Source organism: Zootoca vivipara, chromosome 9, assembly GCF_963506605.1.
Source record: "Zootoca vivipara chromosome 9, rZooViv1.1, whole genome shotgun sequence".
Classification (NCBI taxonomy): domain Eukaryota; kingdom Metazoa; phylum Chordata; class Lepidosauria; order Squamata; family Lacertidae; genus Zootoca; species Zootoca vivipara.
Genome location: NC_083284.1, coordinates 50,297,294 through 50,314,858, shown reverse-complemented (window position 1 = coordinate 50,314,858; position 17,565 = coordinate 50,297,294). Strand labels below are relative to the sequence as shown.

Here is a 17,565-nt window from a genome sequence, read left to right as displayed (position 1 = left end):
GCACTGTGTGGTGGAGGCTCGCTAGGGTTTCATGCAGGACCTTTGCAGAGCTACTAGTACCTGGAGATGCTGGGGTCCTTCTGCATGCAGGACAGATGTTCTGCCAGTGAGCCACCACCCTTCACCAAAGGGACTGGCTGAGGTTGACTCACTGAAGCTGCTCTCCTGGTTCCAGGGTTTAAGGGCCAGAAGTATAAAGCAGCATCCTATGTTTCTGAAGAGAGGGAGAGGGAGGGGAGGGGAGGGGAGGGGAGGGAGGGAGGGAGGGAGGGAGGGAGAAAAGAGGCAGTGGGAGGGAGAGAGGAAGGAAGGAAAGAGGGGAGAGAAAGAAGAGTAGGAAATAAGGAAGGGAATAAAGAAGGAAAGAAAAAGAAAGAGGGAGAGAAGATGGAAAGGGAGAAAGAAGGAAGGAAGTAGAGGGAAAGAAAGAATAAGAATGAGGGAGAGGAAGAAAGTTGGGAAGGACGGAAGGAAGGAAGGAAGGAAAGAGGGAGCAGGAGGGAGAGAGGAAGGAAAGAGGTGAGAGAAAGAAGAGTAGGAAAGAAGGAATAAAGAAGGAAAGAAAAAGAAAGAGGGAGAGAAGACAGAGATAAAGAAGGAAGGAAGGAGAGGGAAAGAAAGAATAAGAACGAGAGAGAGGAAGAAAGAAAGGGAAGGGGGGGTCGCCGCCTTGATTCAGCGCCAGAAAAGAGCGCGAAGGGACCCAGGGGCAAAAAGCATTTCCCCGGGCCCAGCTGTTTGTCGGCGCTTTGTTGGCGCTGCGCTTCAGCAGCAAGGTCCCACTGCTGGGTCCCGCTGGCTGGGGCACTCGGCGGGCCACATGACGAGGTCTGGCGGGCCGGATTTGGCCCCCGGGCCTTGTGTTTGACACCCGTGCTCTAGGGGCAAGAGGTAAGTGTAAAATGTTCCAATTCTTCAGCACTCTGATGGTAGTGAAAACCTCCATCCAGCCTCTCAGAGCCAAAGTGTATTCTATACACTTCTTTCACGCTAACATCTAATATACTGAACAGCAGGGAGTTGTAGACTGCTATAATGACTCATGATTTAGTGAGATACAGTGGCATGTTTAAATAGATTCCAGACTAAATACCTGTGGGCAAACAGCATTAAGAAGTGGTATCAGTACTACTGATTATTCAATGAAAATGTATCTTAGTTCATAAACTAATCAGATTCCTAATGATTATTAGTCCCCCAGGGGAGAAGATTAAGATAAAAGTAGTTTTTAAAATTACCTTTTGGACTAAATTCTATTTTATTTTGAGTATGTATATTTTATTTTCTAAAGCATTATGTAATAAGGTACTCAACAGCTCCAGCTGAAAGATCTGCTACAGGGTTACAGGGTAGCCCCAACTCCACTATAGTAGTGTGGCTAATCCTACCAAGCCACAAGGCAATGGAATTTTAGGATCAGAGCTTTCCTCCACCTAGATGGGCCACCTTCCCAGGTTGACAAACCCCATCTGCTCCTCACTTCCCTTATTTATTGCTGGACTCACTACTAGTCTCATCGCTCAATCCACCAGAGTCTGTCTTTGCATGTGATGAAAGTTCCTAACTCGCTGAGGGTCTGAGATCCATTTGTTGTTGTTTAGTCGTTTAGTCGTGTCCGACTCTTCGTGACCCCATGGACCATAGCACGCCAGGCACTCCTGTCTCGCACTGCCTCCCGCAGTTTGGTCAAACTCATGTTCGTAGCTTCGAGAACACTGTCCAACCATCTTGTCCTCTGTCGTCCCCTTCTCCTAGTGCCCTCAATCTTTCCCAACATCAGGGTCTTTTCCAAGGATTCTTCTCTTCTCATGAGGTGGCCAAAGTATTGGAGCCTCAGCTTCACGATCTGTCCTTCCAGGGAGCACTCAGGGCTGATTTCCTTAAGAATGGATAGGTTTGATCTTCTTGCAGTCCATGGGACTCTCAAGAGTCTCCTCCAGCACCATAATTCAAAAGCATCAATTCTTCGGCGATCAGCCTTCTTTATGGTCCAACTCTCACTTCCATACATCACTACTGGGAAAACCATAGCTTTAACTATACGGACCTGAGATCCATTAGCTACCCTCATCTGGTTTAGCTGGCATGACTTCCTCCACACCAGAGGTACTACCCCTCCTCTAACACACCTTATGGCATACACCCCACCAGCTTCAGGAGTAAACCCCATGGGAACATCTCTGGGAGAAGAAAAGGCTAAATAGTAAACCCTATACAAATCTGGAGGCTGTTGGATGCCTTCTTGTACACCTCCTTCCGGCAACTCCTGCAGCCAAGCTGGTACTAAATGTATTTCTCTGCTTTCTTTTGGACCACATCAGTGAGGACGAGAGGGAGATATTGTCATCTGGGCAGCCCAGGACCTCCATACACATGGTCCAGACTTGCACCTCGGAGATATCACTTTGGTGCTGCTTTCAGCAAAAACAAAGTGGGAGGCAGCAGCTACGAGTTACCATCTCGGAAGTAACAGCAGGCGCTGTGATTCCCCATTGGTTTGACTTCACCTCCCGAGGCACACTCCATTGTCTCTTGAGACAGACAGATGCCAACAACAAAAAATTCTACCAACCTCCCTCAATACAGTCTTTATAACATAAGGAGCTGCTTTATACTGAGTCACACCAATGGTCCTCTCAGTATTGTGCTTAAATGCTTCAATATTCTGCCAGCCCCAGAGACAAAACAATGCTGGGTATGTGGAGACCAAATGGTCCCAAAGATTCCTTCAGCCATTCACAGCTACCTTAGCACTGAGAGACTGCATGAAGGCAATCACTTCACCTCCACAAAAATGTCCTGAGTGCTTGTTAAACTATATTCTATTTCTTACCCTGGTCCACACTATCCCAATTACAAGAAGGGCTGACCTTGCTTGGCATTTGACTGTCCATTGCGGTATTTAGACAGGGCTGGCTAAACCCCAGTCCAGGGGCCTGAACCACACTTGCAAACCATTTTTTTCTGGCCCCTGGAAATACACCAATTCTGGTGCTGCCAGCAACAAAAAACCAAAACAAAGCAGCACAGCACAGCACAGCGGTGGCTTAAATTTCTCTCCTCAACCCAGCACCCTGAATGGGAATGCAAATCACCCCCTCCTAAGCATCAGATTGATAATTCGACAAGCAGAAGGAGAAAAATTCTACTTCTCCCTCAAACTAGGAATTTTTAGGGATGCAAACTCTACTCCAGTGGTCTGCATTGGGAAAGGGTGTTTTTTTTAAGAGGATAAATTTCCCAGGAAAAATGGATGGGGTAAACATCACCCCACAACACAAACCCTATTGCCCCAAGAGTGGTTGATGGCAAGTGTATTTTTGTGGATACAACCTCTTCTCCCTGGGTGAGAGAGCTCTCTCAATTGACAATTGACTTGTCCATCAAAATGAAAGATTCCCTCACTTTCCCACTTCCTCCCACTCAAGCACAGTGCATTTTCCTGGTCATCATGGCTTGACTATTTTAATAATAATAATAATAATAATAATAATAATAATAATAATTAATAATAATAATAATAATGTAGCACTTGCTTTAAATGTTAAGCATTTGGAGTCACCTGAGTCTACAGACAAATCAGGATTTAGTATCCCATTCAAGATAACTTGTTAATGGCACAATATGATTTTAGAATGTGAGTATGTCATCCAAATCACCCACTATTTGCCTTGCAGTCTGGGAAGAATACAGAGCTGACTCCCCCCCCCCCAGTATTTAATCTCTTATGTTATACATTTCTATTAGATTTGCAAAGAATTAGCAACAAACAATGCTAAATCAAAATAAGTGAAAAGTACTGCAATATCTTGCTCAATTCCAGATTAGTTACTATTCTTACTATAAAGAAGGTGGTGTCATAGAACTTGGGACTTGACAAAGTGAGGAGGAGTTTATTATACATCGTGAATGCCTACCACAAGAAAGTCCTTTGGTACAGCTAAGATAAGTGTTCTATTATGACTAGTAACACCCTTCTCTATTCAATCTTCTCAGTTCTTCTGACCCTTGACAATCTGCATCAAGTATGTGGATAAACATCAGTGAATCCCCATCTTCTTCTTCCTTTCAAATTTGAAGTAAGAGGTTCAAAAAAATGTCAACCAAACCCTGAATAAGATATTTTGTGTCCTGCATAACACTAGATTATTTATTCTGCCACTTGACACAAGCTTTGCCTTTTTTCTGTGTATGAGATTTCCCACCTTAACCTTAAATTATTCTCTCCCTCTGGTATTCATTGATAGTCTCTGAAGCTCAGGCTTTATTCCCCTTCAAGGTTTATTCATCCTCTAAATACTCATCAGCCAGTGCAGGCTATAAAGAGAGTTCCCAGCAGTAGTTTTTTTAAAATAAAAAAGATAAAATGCTGAGCCTCTGAACACTGAAGGCTCTAGTGACAGTACCTGGAATGCCTCCTGTTGACAATGATGGTTATCACTGGGGGCAACTGAAATCTGTTCATTCTGAACTGTCTTCAGAAATCACCCTTATCTGATTGTTCTTTCAGATCAAAAGAAATAAGAAGACAAAGTAAGCCATGCATATTCTTGCCCTGTGCACTTTGTTGTTAAAAGAGGGAGGAATCCCACTAGGAACCCTAAACCACTTTTAGATATTACTAATCTTTTCTGTGGATTTCTGTTTTCTCCTCCTTCATTTACTGCCAACTGCCGTTGATATTTTAATGGCACAGAGAAGCAACTGTCAGGAATTACCTGTGCAAAACACATAGCAGAATCTAGATAGACAAAGGAACATATCTTGCTCTAAGGGAAATTACATGTAATTCACAGTATTTACTCCCAAGATTAAACCATTTCCCCTTGTGCAATAAGGCAACTGTAGGTCTCTAAAAATAACCTCCTGAGCTTCTGAATGTGGCATTATTCACCCTATATTTTAGGCATTTCTGAAGTGTGTTCATATGTTTGGTTACAGGTAGGTAGCCGTGTTGGTCTGGGTCGAAGTAAAATAAAAAAATTCCTTCAGTAGCACCTGAAGAAGTGTGCATGCACACGAAAGCTCATACCAAAATAAAAACTTAGTTGGTCTTTAAGGTGCTACTGAAGGAATTTTTTTATTTTACTTCATATGTTTGCTTATATCATGTTCAATTTCAATTATGTAACTATGCTGTCATGTTTAGAAGAGATGGAATTAAATAAGAGAATATGCCTATTACTTCAACAGAGCCAATACTACTTTCTGGCAAATAATCTTTCTAATACAGAAGGAACTGCCTGCCAGTTTAATAGAAATAACATAAGAGTACTTGGCATTCCCTTAAAAATGTGTTTCTTATCGGACACAGGAAGTCACTTTACATTAAACTGGGACTTAACACAATGTAACATGTCAAATGCTTAGTTGAAAAACAAATTGGAATAGAGTTGCATACAGTACATCTGAAGTCTTGCAATCAGTTTCATAGATTAAGACACTCACACATGCAGAGTTTAGGAATTCAAATGGTGAGGCAGTTTTTGGACCACTTCCCAATACCCAGTGGGATCTTAATGGGACCTCTGCAAATATAAAAGCAACCTAAGCCCCTGAAAAACATTTGAACAAATGAAAGAATTTGCTCCGGTAAAGGTCTCTAAGCCTGTAATACAATTGCTAGAATAACATATTTCAGCATGTTTTCATTAACCCAATTTTCATTGTATGATTTCTTAGTTTGACATTAATCGAATCAAAGAATTAATTTTTCAGTTACCAATGTGTATCCTGAATATACTCTTTTGTTCCAGAAGGTGGTGATAGTTTGTTGTTGTTGCTGTTGCTGTTGTTTTTGTACCAATGCACCTTAATGAAGTGTAACTGCATCTGACCCTGCTATTTTCTGTCTTTGTTCAGTGACACCTCCAAGTGCCTTTCTCATTTTTTTCAATTTCCACTAAGAAGCAGTAAGATCATGAATTGCTGACCATCTTGCCCGTCAACTTCCAACTTCCTTCTCATTACGATCATTTTTTTAAAGCAGTAATGTTGTTTTAGAAAGCAATGGCTGCCTTGTATACTAACCCCTCGTATGCTGAGGCATTGCACTTGCACTTCTGGTTCAGGTTTTGCTATTGGACTAAGGAACATGGATGACAACTTTCTAGGATACTAGGCTACCATTAGCTACAAAGGAGAGAATGAATGAAAATGCCTCCTGCTGTCCTTCTTCATTAAGTAGGAACTGGCCTGAATCCCAGAATGTGAACAAACAGTTCAATCCTCAGTTCTTGCAATACAGGCAACTTGCACCTTATGTGAGGGTTCGGTTCCGGGGGTCCATGTGTATATGCAGAAACACATGAAGCCAGGAATCACCAGAACTGGTCCCCCTGCAAGGTGGTGGCCTACCTGGCTCCCAGAAGATGGCATGAAGTCTCTGGCAGTGTCCCAAAGCCTCCCCCCTGCCTCTCCAAGGCACTGTAAGTGCATACCCAGCTTTGGGAAGGAGGCAGGAGAGCCCTAGGACCCTGCCAGAGCCCTCACACCTCATTCTGAAAGACCAGTGCCGCAATAACCCAGCTTTGGGAAGATGGTACAAGGGTTCTGGGATGCTGCCAGCTTTCATATTCTACTGTGTGATAAATATGAAAAATGTTCCTGCTTCTCCAGTCACTTCTGATACAGCTTTGCATCTTTTATTGTCACATTTTCTCTGCCATCCTGCACCTTCAACAGGAGACAAAACAGGCAAAAGCTTTATACTGCACTGCATGCTTGGAAAGCTTTTCTTGATGGATTTCTATCCTGCAATTGTTATAGGCAAACCTTTTCCCCGCCCCCATACAAGATCTATTTCTTTTTGTTAAACTTGGAAGGTGTCCCATTATTGCTATCTATTCCAGGAAAAGGCTTATAGGAAGACAAGAAAATTGGAGGGATTTGGCGAGCCTGCATTGTGCAAGTAGAAGTGTTCTTCTTGTACATTACTGGATCCAGGCCACTGAAATTACTATGGCTTACTTCTGAGTAAATATATGCAAATGAAAGTATCCTCCTGTAACTGGAAGTGCATACGCAAAAGACTATACCATGGACATAAAAAATTACACACTGTAATTCAATATAAACTTTGTAACTATAGATTTTAAAATTCTCTCTCTCTCTCTCTCTCTCTCTCTATATATATATATATATATAATATGAATTTTTAAAATCTATAATTACAAACTTTATATTGAATTCAATTATATTAAATACACACACACACACACACACACACACACACACACTTAATCTATACATGGCATGTTATAATAAATACATATACAACAGATTTACTTGATATGTTAGTCATATATACAATGCTATAAAAAACATCCAGGAAGATGCAACCTAGATTCTATAAATTGCTACAAATATTCTGTTCCTCATCAACATAAGAAAATTCAAGAATTCAGGAAATGATTTAAACCATGCTTTTCTACTTTTGTTAGTGTTGCACTAGTGTAAGAAATCCACAATAAATTTCGACCATTTACAAGTGGATGAGTCGCCAGTATATACGATTTTGCACTTGGAAACCACCATTTCAAACTCTTAACAGAAATCATGGTTGGCTCCTGCCAAAGGTGTGCACTTTTAACACCCACCTGTCTTTTGCCCAGCCCGTGAAGTCAAGGATTTCAAGTAGCAAAGCTTTTATTCAGAGCAACATTTTGCAGATTATAAATCAGAAAATACTTTTTTTCTAAATACCTTAATAACCATTGCCATACAATGCCTTGTTCCACTTTATGATGCTAAGAATATATTCAGTGTAGCAACTGCAGTCTAGCCACACTAACAATAGCTGACATTTTAACAGAGTGAGACCTGTGAAAGTGAGTGCATACATAGGCAAGCATACAGCACATGCTAACAAGGGAAAAAATACTATGGCTTTATCCCTGGCAGATGTAAGGTAACTTTCTACTCCTCCGTTTTATGAAAAGAAATGATTGTATTGGTTTTGTTAGGAAACGGCATATCCAAGTAACCTCCTCTCTTTCCCAAAAGGATAGACAGTTATGAATAGTTATCTTTCAACGTGCCTCTCATAGGAGCACTACAACATTCAAGTCTATACATTAGCTATTAAAGTCTAAATGCTAACCCTGGAAAAATTCACCACAAGAGAAGAGCAATTTTCATATAACTGACAAAAGACAAGTTTGAACAGAGGATACTTAAAGGTTGACATGCTTTATTATAGTGGTATTCACACAGATTGCTGTTTCTCTGAAGAAACAAACAGAGACCAGACCAAATGTTAGGGAACTGAAATAATATTATCAACAATGCACTTCAGTAGAAAATAGGACTGCTTTTGTATCTCATATAGAGTTATATTTTTTATGGCAGAAAGCCCACACAAATTATTATGTTCCTAGCACAGGGTGTCTGAAATTAGCCACAATAGCACCTATTAGCAATAATAGGAGCTCTTCACCTTCTCCTTTTGCACACCGCAGACAATCTACCCTAAGGAGAATTATAGATAATGTATCTTTCTCAGGATTTACAGGTTTGCAGCACATGTAAAACATGTAAGGGGAAATGGATGGAATAGTCATTAATTTGCCATTCTTTTCCAGGCAAAAATTTTGTGCAATTATGAGGTTCTTATAGTTTGGTATGAGGATAAACTTATACCAAAGTTTCTAAGCACGATTAAAGACAAAATTTATCAGGGTGAAACACTTTTCCTAAACTGGTTTGATTCTTGCTGCACATGGAATACAGAACAATGCAGATGACTTGCATTGCATACAAGATGCTCAAAAACCCCATCCTTTCCTTTCACAAGGTTTTGATTAATTACTCACATTATTTTTCATGAAGGCCTATGTTATCACTTTTCTCATAGATCCCAATGGTAGAAAATAAGACTTAGTGCCTGAGAGAATTATTAACAAGACCCCTAGTGATTAATGCAGGTGAATGCAACACTCTGCTCTTCTGTGACTTAGCAACCTGAAGTCTGAACTGCTTACATATTTTGAAAGTTAACTTAAAACAGAAAACTGAGCTTTTACAGCTCAGTTTAATAATGATAATGTAGGTGAATGGAGCACTTTGGTGTGATGGTATAAACATGCATGCATGCAAAGGCTACTTCCTTTTCTCTCTCATCAAGTGGCAGCTACCCCGTGCTGCTTTCATAAGCTGTTTTTTAACAGCCTCACCACCAAAATACAAATAATTGCAGGCTGGTTGGCCTTCCTGGGCTTTTTGAGTGGGTGGTTGTTGACCAACTACAGGTGCTTTTGAATCAGAATGACTTTCTGGTCCCTTTTTAATAAGAGTTTAGCCCTGTAGATGAGCTATGTTGGAAAAGAGACAGAAGGGATGTAACCTGTTATTGATCATCCTAGATCTGTCAGTTTTGAAAAAAATATCAATCATGGTGTCCTTCTGGGTAGGTTGTCAGAGCAGGGGGTGGGAAGTACTGTTTTTCAGTGCTTCAATCTGGGTGGGTTAATCCAGAAGATGGTACCTGAGAGGTATGGGTCAGCCCATGAAACCTCCAGTATGGGGGCTGTACTGAGTTCATTCTTATCATCTGGAGTTGTGGATTGCATTGTCATCTATATGCAGATGACACTCAACTCTGTTTCACTTGTGAATCTCAGAAAGGTAAAGCAGTGGACATGTTGAGCTTGTGTCTGACTGCAGTAATGAACTGGATGAGCGCCAATAAACTGAAACTCAGACAATACAGAAACAGAGTAATTCCTCAGTTCAGACACATAGAATTCTGCCAGTTTTGGGTTGGGTCACACTCCCCTTAAAGGATCAACTTCATGGTCCAGAGTACTCCTGGATCTACTACTATCATTGGAAGTACATGGTCTCCTTGACATGGAGTGCCTTCTAACAGCTTTGGATAATGACTCACCTATGCCCATATATCCTGGATTCAGTGGTATAAGCCCTGGAAACCTCATGCTGCAAAGGGGATGCCTTTGAGGATGGACTGGCAGAGGAGGCTCTAGCATGTCATAATGAGCCAGTTCAAGCAGCAGATGAGGGTGGGCAACAGAAGCAGCCCCCATTCCTCCTGAGCCCCAGCCACTGCTCCCCTCTGTTGGATGACAGAAGCATGTGTGCCACATGACCTGGACTGTATCACTAAACTAGCTTGCTTCCCTCAGGTGTGGTGAAGGATGCTGTCCCATTGCCAGCTTGGATGGCAGCTCCAAGGCTTTTAACTGGTGGCTTTGAAATCCTACCATTCTATGGAAAACTCTCCTGAGGGACATTCACTTGGTGACATTCACTGATATAATTTTGGCACTGGGTGAAAACTCTTATTTACTATCAGGTATTAGAATGTTGGTGGTTGGTTCTTTGGTATTATTTCATATTGTATGTGACCATGCCATGCTTTCTGGGAGGAAGGTGGTCTGTTGTTTGACTGTATAATGACTTATTGATGTGATCATTAGAATGGATGCTTTTTAAATTCTGTTTTAATCTCTGACTTTTTCTGTGTATTTTTATATTACCATATATTGTTGCCACATTGTACTTCACATTGAGATGATTTGCAAAAGGCAATTAAAAAGTTTAAATTATCACAATCAACATTTTTTTAAAAAAATAATAATATTAGACTCATTCGTGACAATCCATGCTGGCTTCTGCTAATCACTGGTTTGTTATCAAGATAATTACAAATTGACATTGTTATCAAGATGATTACAAATTAGAATAGATTTTATTGTCTTCCTAGCTATCAAAGTCCAACTGACTGGATTCTCCCTTTATGATGATCAATTTATTATTATTGATTCCATTTCTATACCACCCTTCATCTGAAGATCACAGGGCTGATTACAATATAACCCTCTTTTAATTTCTTTTTTAATTTTAGCCACATGCTCTCGACGGGACTACCATGTCACCTCTCTTGAAGTGCACACATTTTCGACACATAATTTGCTGTTTTATCTAGATGCAACAAACTATTATTTGCACTGGCCATTGTTTGCTAGTTTGGGTGTATGGTATGCCACTGCATTAAAGGAAAGGGGATGAGAAGAAAGAGTTGGGAGGGCTGCATCTCAATAAACTCTGATTTTTATTATTATTCCCTAAACGATATATTTCTGCATACTACTGCACAGAAAATAACAAGAACGTATAACCCCAATATGCCCTCAGTTTTTAAAGCTTCCTAGTACAATTCATTTTGGAGTTAGTAAATCCCAAAAACCAGTTTAAATGAATCCCTCACACTTTTTCATTTTAAAGGTAAAAGTGGCTGCTATGTTAGTCTCACCAAATCCCATTTATCCTTTTTTCAAGGTTCATGAGCTCTGAATTTATGGAATCTTGGCTACTATTGAGAAAACTCATTGAGGTATAGCCAAGGGGCGTTTAACCATGTACAACTGCAAGTCTCCATGGTTGCTACATAAATGCTGTTCAAAATAATCAAGACCTGCTGATCACCAGATTGATACAAAATAAAATACTTCAAAGTCATGGACAGTACACATAATCATAACTCAGTGGCTTTTTAATTTTAGGATTGTGGATACTGAGAAAGTTGCAGCATTTTAATACATACCACATGCATCAATATTTTGCAACCCAGCAAGGTCCCACTTTATATCAGCTGTGATATAGCATGGTACAGTATGGATCTTCATAAAATCATGATAATATCATGAAGTTTAGTACATTAATTTGTTCTGTTGCATTTTGTCTCCTTCATTCTCTACATTAAAAGGTTGTGGAACAAAGAGTAAAAGTAAAAAGGTATACATAGACTAGATAAAGGGAAGAAGGAAATGGTGTGGGCAAGTGCAGATAAACGGTAATACCGGTAGTTTGACTCCAATAAACAGAAAAAAGTGAATGTATCAAACTCAAAATTTAGCTCTAGACAGTCTTATAAGGATTGGAAGGAACCCAAAGAGTAATCTAATCTAGCCTTGAGGGTGGAAAAATATTTCAAATTCCTAGCAACTAATGTGACATTTTTAGGTACTAGACTCGGTGCGACTGGAAAAGACAAGCAGATATATTTAAGTAGATATCTTGTGGTTTTAAAAAAATTAAATGGAACTGCGCTGAGCCTTGATTCAGATCAGAGCCATGGGAGAATTCTTTCAACCCAAGCCAGTTTCCTAATCCAAATCACCCTCTGGAACTATTTGCCTCTTGGGCCAAAACATACAGGGACCCTCCTATATTTTCTCCATGTTATAAATGCTGTTGTTTTGGAGCTGGGAGGACTCAGATGAGTGAAATGGTATGGGGAAGGGGTTAAAACCATACCCTGTCCTCAATAGTGTGTAGCAGGAGCTTTATTTAGCCCTAAAATGTAGCAGATCTGCTGCTTTCATGTCTAGCTTGACCCTGAAAATTCCTAGGTGGCAATATCACCCCCCCCCCAGCTTCATCCAATTCTCTGCCTTACAGCACATCACCAGATGTTCATTTATTGTCTTTTAAAACTCTTACTGGGGGTCAAATACACCAATGACAGTTGGGGGGGAATGAAACTTATTTTGTCAGTCTTCCATGACTCCCTATTCCAGATAATCATCAACAATGTGTAAATTGCCATTTACATGCCTCATTAATTTACTGAAAGCTCAAATTCTACCCTTTTCAGAAGGGCTGAGGAAAAGTTGCTAGCAAAGCTTTCTTATGTAGGGTCCCAGCCTCCAGCATCCTTGAGCCACCCAAGCAGCATGAAAGGGGAGTTTTTTTAGCCACTGAGAAGTCTTCTCACTCTTTGCACTGGTTGGAGCCAGTGTGAGAGGAGGTGAATCAACTACTGAGAACTACTGCAGCTTCTAGGGTCACTGCAGAAGGAGCACAGAAAGAGCACTGAAGAGGAGGAGTTTTGTACTGTATGTTCTAAAGTGAAGCATTTAGGGATACTGAAAACACAAGGGGTTTCGGTTTCAGGAAAATAGTATGCAAATTTTGTTACATACAGCTTCAAGGAAAACACAACTTAAATCTCTAAATAATTCGCTGATGTACATGCACAGAAAATAGTAGATCTAGTTGAAACACATGGAGATCTGCATAAGATTATTGTATAATTTTGGAAGGCAGCATGACTGTGACTATCATGAAGGGACCCTGCACATAACAAAAGTAGTAATAAACAATAAATCAAACATCAATAAATCAAATATCAATAAATATACAACCAAACTGAACAACATTAATATCAATAACAACAACCCCTCCCCCCCCAAAAAAACCCAGTACCCCAGCCCAAGAATATGACAACTCTTTTAGATGACCCCTCTTCTGCAACATTTGTTGAGACTTTCCCCCAACATGTCTGGAGCACAATGTCACTAGACTCCTTCAAAAAGAATCCCTAAGATTCAGCTTCAATATGAATCACCAATGGAAGAGACCAACTTGCCCCTATGTGTGACCTTTGGGATATGTTTGCTAACAAACTTCTACCGTGTTTTGTGCCATTTGAGAATACTACAACGATGAGCGATTAGTGCTATTCAAAGGAGGCAGCATATTCCATTCAAACATGAAATTATGGCATAAAATTCTGACTACATTGCAATTTCAAAACATCATTTTTTAAAATGATGCATACATATATGTGAGGAAGAAAGAACATGCAAAGACCAGACAGAGGGTGAGAAAGATAACAACACATGGATAAAATATAACTGATAAGTTCTCCACTACTGACCAAGGGATTAGCTATGACAAACCTGATACTGGTTGGCAGATTGGGAGAAAACCATAAAAACAGAAATCCAACCAGTTTCTTAACCCCAAACCAGAAATGTCCACAGCAACATTTTTGGTTTTTAAGATTTAACACACGTAAGTTTCCAAAGAAAGGAAGGGCAGTGATTCTTGTTCCTTCAACACATAATGATACAGAGACCTCAGACTAAACTTTCAACGCAGAAATCATTCTTCATTTTAATAAAACTCAGGGTGGTGTGGATGAGCTGGTGAACTGGTGCCCATATACACTTCAGAATGTGTGAACAGTGGTCAATTGTGTGCCTGTGTTTTAAAAAATGGTAGGCAATATCTGCTTAAATGCCCATATTGAATAACCCACAATGACTTTCTTGTTCCAAAATATATTTCTCTTCCCAGTAGAACTAGGACTAAATTTGATCAAACTCTGGGTGAGTCTAGACACAGAGCCATTGGTAGGGCTTGTCACTGTTGACACCAAGAAAAAGGGAAGAGTCATCTATATGTTTGATACAATATCAGAAAATCACACCAACAATGTGTTTTATGTCCTACAATTAATCCATTTGTGAAATGTGTTGATTGTACATAGCTGCTCAAGTACATGTGATATGGCTGCTAATTCCATGAGACTCCTTATTCCCATAACTCACTATTATTTCACTTCTATACTTCAGCAATATATTTTCATGTTTCAAATACTGTCAGGTCAATTAGACTGCACATACTGCCTAGATTTTTGTACTTTACCTTGTGGGTGTTGTTCACCCAAATGACTTACATGTAACAAAACTGTTTTGCTGGAGAAGATAAAGTCTCAATGTTGGCATGATTTAATTATTATTATTTACTTGCAGGTACATTTTGAGGTGCATTTTACTCCAATACCAGACTGGTGCAGTCTAAAGGAATGTGAGCAAGGGAATTCTGCAAATGATGGTTATTTTAAAAATGAAAATCTAAACATACTACATCTTTTTAAAATGGTAGAAAAAAGTAAAATATTTTTTTAAAAGATTTAAAAAATGAAAATCAAGTTCGAAGACTAGTAAAGGATGGTAAACAAATATTTGTAAACAGTCAAATTGGTGTGCTAAGGTTTTCTAGTACAGTACTGTCTTGACTACAGTTACTAAAAACAATGGGCCTTGTAACAATATAACAAATTGAAAGTTTTGTCCTACCTCTTCCTGTTCGGAACACTTTCTGTGTTTTCTGCTTATGACAAAAGGTATTCCGGTGGGGCACAGAGGAATTCTGTAAGACACATAGTACAAAACAGGAAGTTACCAAGGAATTCCAAAAATCTTTTTGCAAGTATTTTGACATGTGTTACAGCCAATAGTATCCAGATTTGCCCCACTGATGCAGTGATATCCTGCAAGTTCTTCTTATGTGTGAAAACGCCTTCAGTAAAAATACTATTGGCCATTGGTGAATCTGGCATTAGATTTGGAAACTTAGGATGGTATGTATGGTAGGTTTCTCTCTGCCCAGGGAAAGGAGCAATGCTGGTGAGGGGATTCCATCATCACCAGTTGTTGTTCCATTGGCTATCACCACTAGAAAAACCTGAAACATTGTGATTTTAGTCAGAGCACTGGCATCTTTTCATTCCCCTATCGCTGGTGTAACAAAAGCAAACAACAAGAACAAAACACCTTCACAATCTGCCCTGGCTGGTGTGAGGTACCATTGCTTGTGAGCATAACAGTCATTTCAATACTCCATGCTTCCCTGGCCCCCATTAGGATTGTTCTGTCAGTTTATTATTCAGCAATTATTTAACATAGTCTCAAGTATTTTATGGGCACACAAAATATATTACACGAATGCAACATTTTGTTATTACTTTCAGCACCATAGAAGTAACATTCCCTCAATGTGAATAACCTACAAACAAACATATGTTTATCATCATTATCTTTTTTTACTCTGGCCAAGTTAGGAGAATATTTTTGCAAGGATCAATTTAGATATATTTGTTCAGCTCAAGTTATCTGTTCCTAAATGGGGAAAAGTTTAACAGTCCTGGCTGAAGCCTATACAAAAGTGTCATCCATAGGAAATGAAGTTAATGCAGCTTTCACTGTTCTACAGGGGGGGGGGAATCAGTGGGTGGGAATAAATGTAGGTGGAGGACAGTTGAAAATATGGCACCTTAAGATGCATTATGATGGCACAACCATCTGCCGAAGAACATTGAGGGAGCCTGACACAGTGGCCTGACGACTCGTACGTGAGACATCACTCTGCACCCAGCTCTATGTTTGGCCTCAACAATGGGGGGGGGGGGCTCAAAAAAGAAAAAGAAAAAAGATTGCAGGGCCCCAAGAGCCCCAGACCCCTAGATCTGGCACCTATGAGCACAACCAGAGTTACCGTATATATAACTTAAACCAAAAAGTGGTGAGAATATTCAAAGAAACACTATTAGGATGATCTAAGAGTGTGTCTGTCAAAAACAAAAATATGTTAAAAAAGAAAAAGTCAAGAGAAATTTCACCTTAGCTTTACTTTTATCACTGCATGCTGAAGCAGTTCATCTACTGAATTCCTTCCTGTCATGCAGTTTTAAAAGAACTGGAAACCCACAATGTATGGGAAAATAGTTTTATTAAGTGGCCAGGGGGATACATACATACATACATACATACATACATACATACATACATACATACATATTTGCAGAAAGGATTTCAGTCTGACAAAGTTGTGTAATGTTTAAATCCCATTACAGTCTAGATATCTTCCTTCCATGTTTAGAAGCAATGAGAGAGAGAGAGAGAGAGAGAGAGAGAGAGAGAGAGAGGGAGAGTCTACACTTTCTAACTGATAAGAGTCTGAGTATTAACTCTGCAAAATCTATGTTGCATTGATGCAAACATCCATTTTATCAAAAGGTCATTCGTTCTGGATTTTCTGCCTACATTTCTTGTATTCTTTCCTGAGGCATGGTTGAAGTATAAAATTAAAAAGAAATATAACTGTAGATTATTTAAGATTACTTTATGTAAGTGTTGCAAACATTTACATATGTGTACAGTATGTAGTTTCAATGAGCCTCATTTGAAGCTTATGCTTTTCTTTTTCTAATTAGCTCAGATTATGCAAAACTAAAACATTTCAACCAGTTATATGCATTTACCTAGTTATAAATCACACTGAATTAAAAGGCACACCTGTGTAAAACACAGAAGACTGCACTGTAAGGTTGCAACTCAAATTCCACTGAAGTAAATGGCAAATCTTACCATGATTTTAATGGATTATACCTTTAATGAATGGAAATATTTTTATGGCATATTGTTCTTCACTATAAAAGCCCCCCCCTTTTTTTTAAGTTCAGCAGGTTTAGGAATGAAACCTGCTGAGAGGCAACATCCCATTTACAGTGTGTCAACTATATGTCACACACACTTAAAATAATTGGTATCATATGACAAGGTAACATTAAAGAACTGTCCTCCCTCTGATATAATCTATGGGCACCTGTTCAAAATATATACATGATAATCAAGGCACTGTGCCTTTACCCTTTCCAACTCAACTTGGCATTAATTAAACTGACTGAAGTCAAAATATTGTACAGTCTGTAATACTTCCAGTGGGTATGTTGTATGAGAGCCAAAAAATTAATTGTGCAACATAGCTTTCCGAATCATATAACAACAGAAAAGAACCAAGACACAAGAATGCAAGAAAACATACTGTTTGTATACCATTGTTTCAGCTTAATTCAAAACAAGAATACTATTTTAAAATAATCTTTAACAACATTATTAAAAAGGGACCTTAAAATGTGGAATATATTGTTTAAATTAGCATGAGTCAAGGCCAAATTCCTTACCAATTCTTAGT

General features: G+C 39.4%; 1 protein-coding gene across 3 annotated transcripts in view; it reads right to left on the bottom strand.

Moving 5' to 3' along the window:
* The window catches only part of LOC132591162 (teneurin-3-like), a 1,137,496-nt gene that overhangs the window by 206,987 nt on the left and 912,944 nt on the right, over positions 1-17,565 (bottom strand). For all 3 annotated transcript variants that reach the window (XM_060278723.1, XM_060278722.1, XM_060278724.1), the window contains one exon: positions 14,889-14,961. The gene's annotated coding sequence lies outside the window, so the exon portion shown is untranslated. The remainder of the gene's footprint in view (positions 1-14,888; positions 14,962-17,565) is intronic.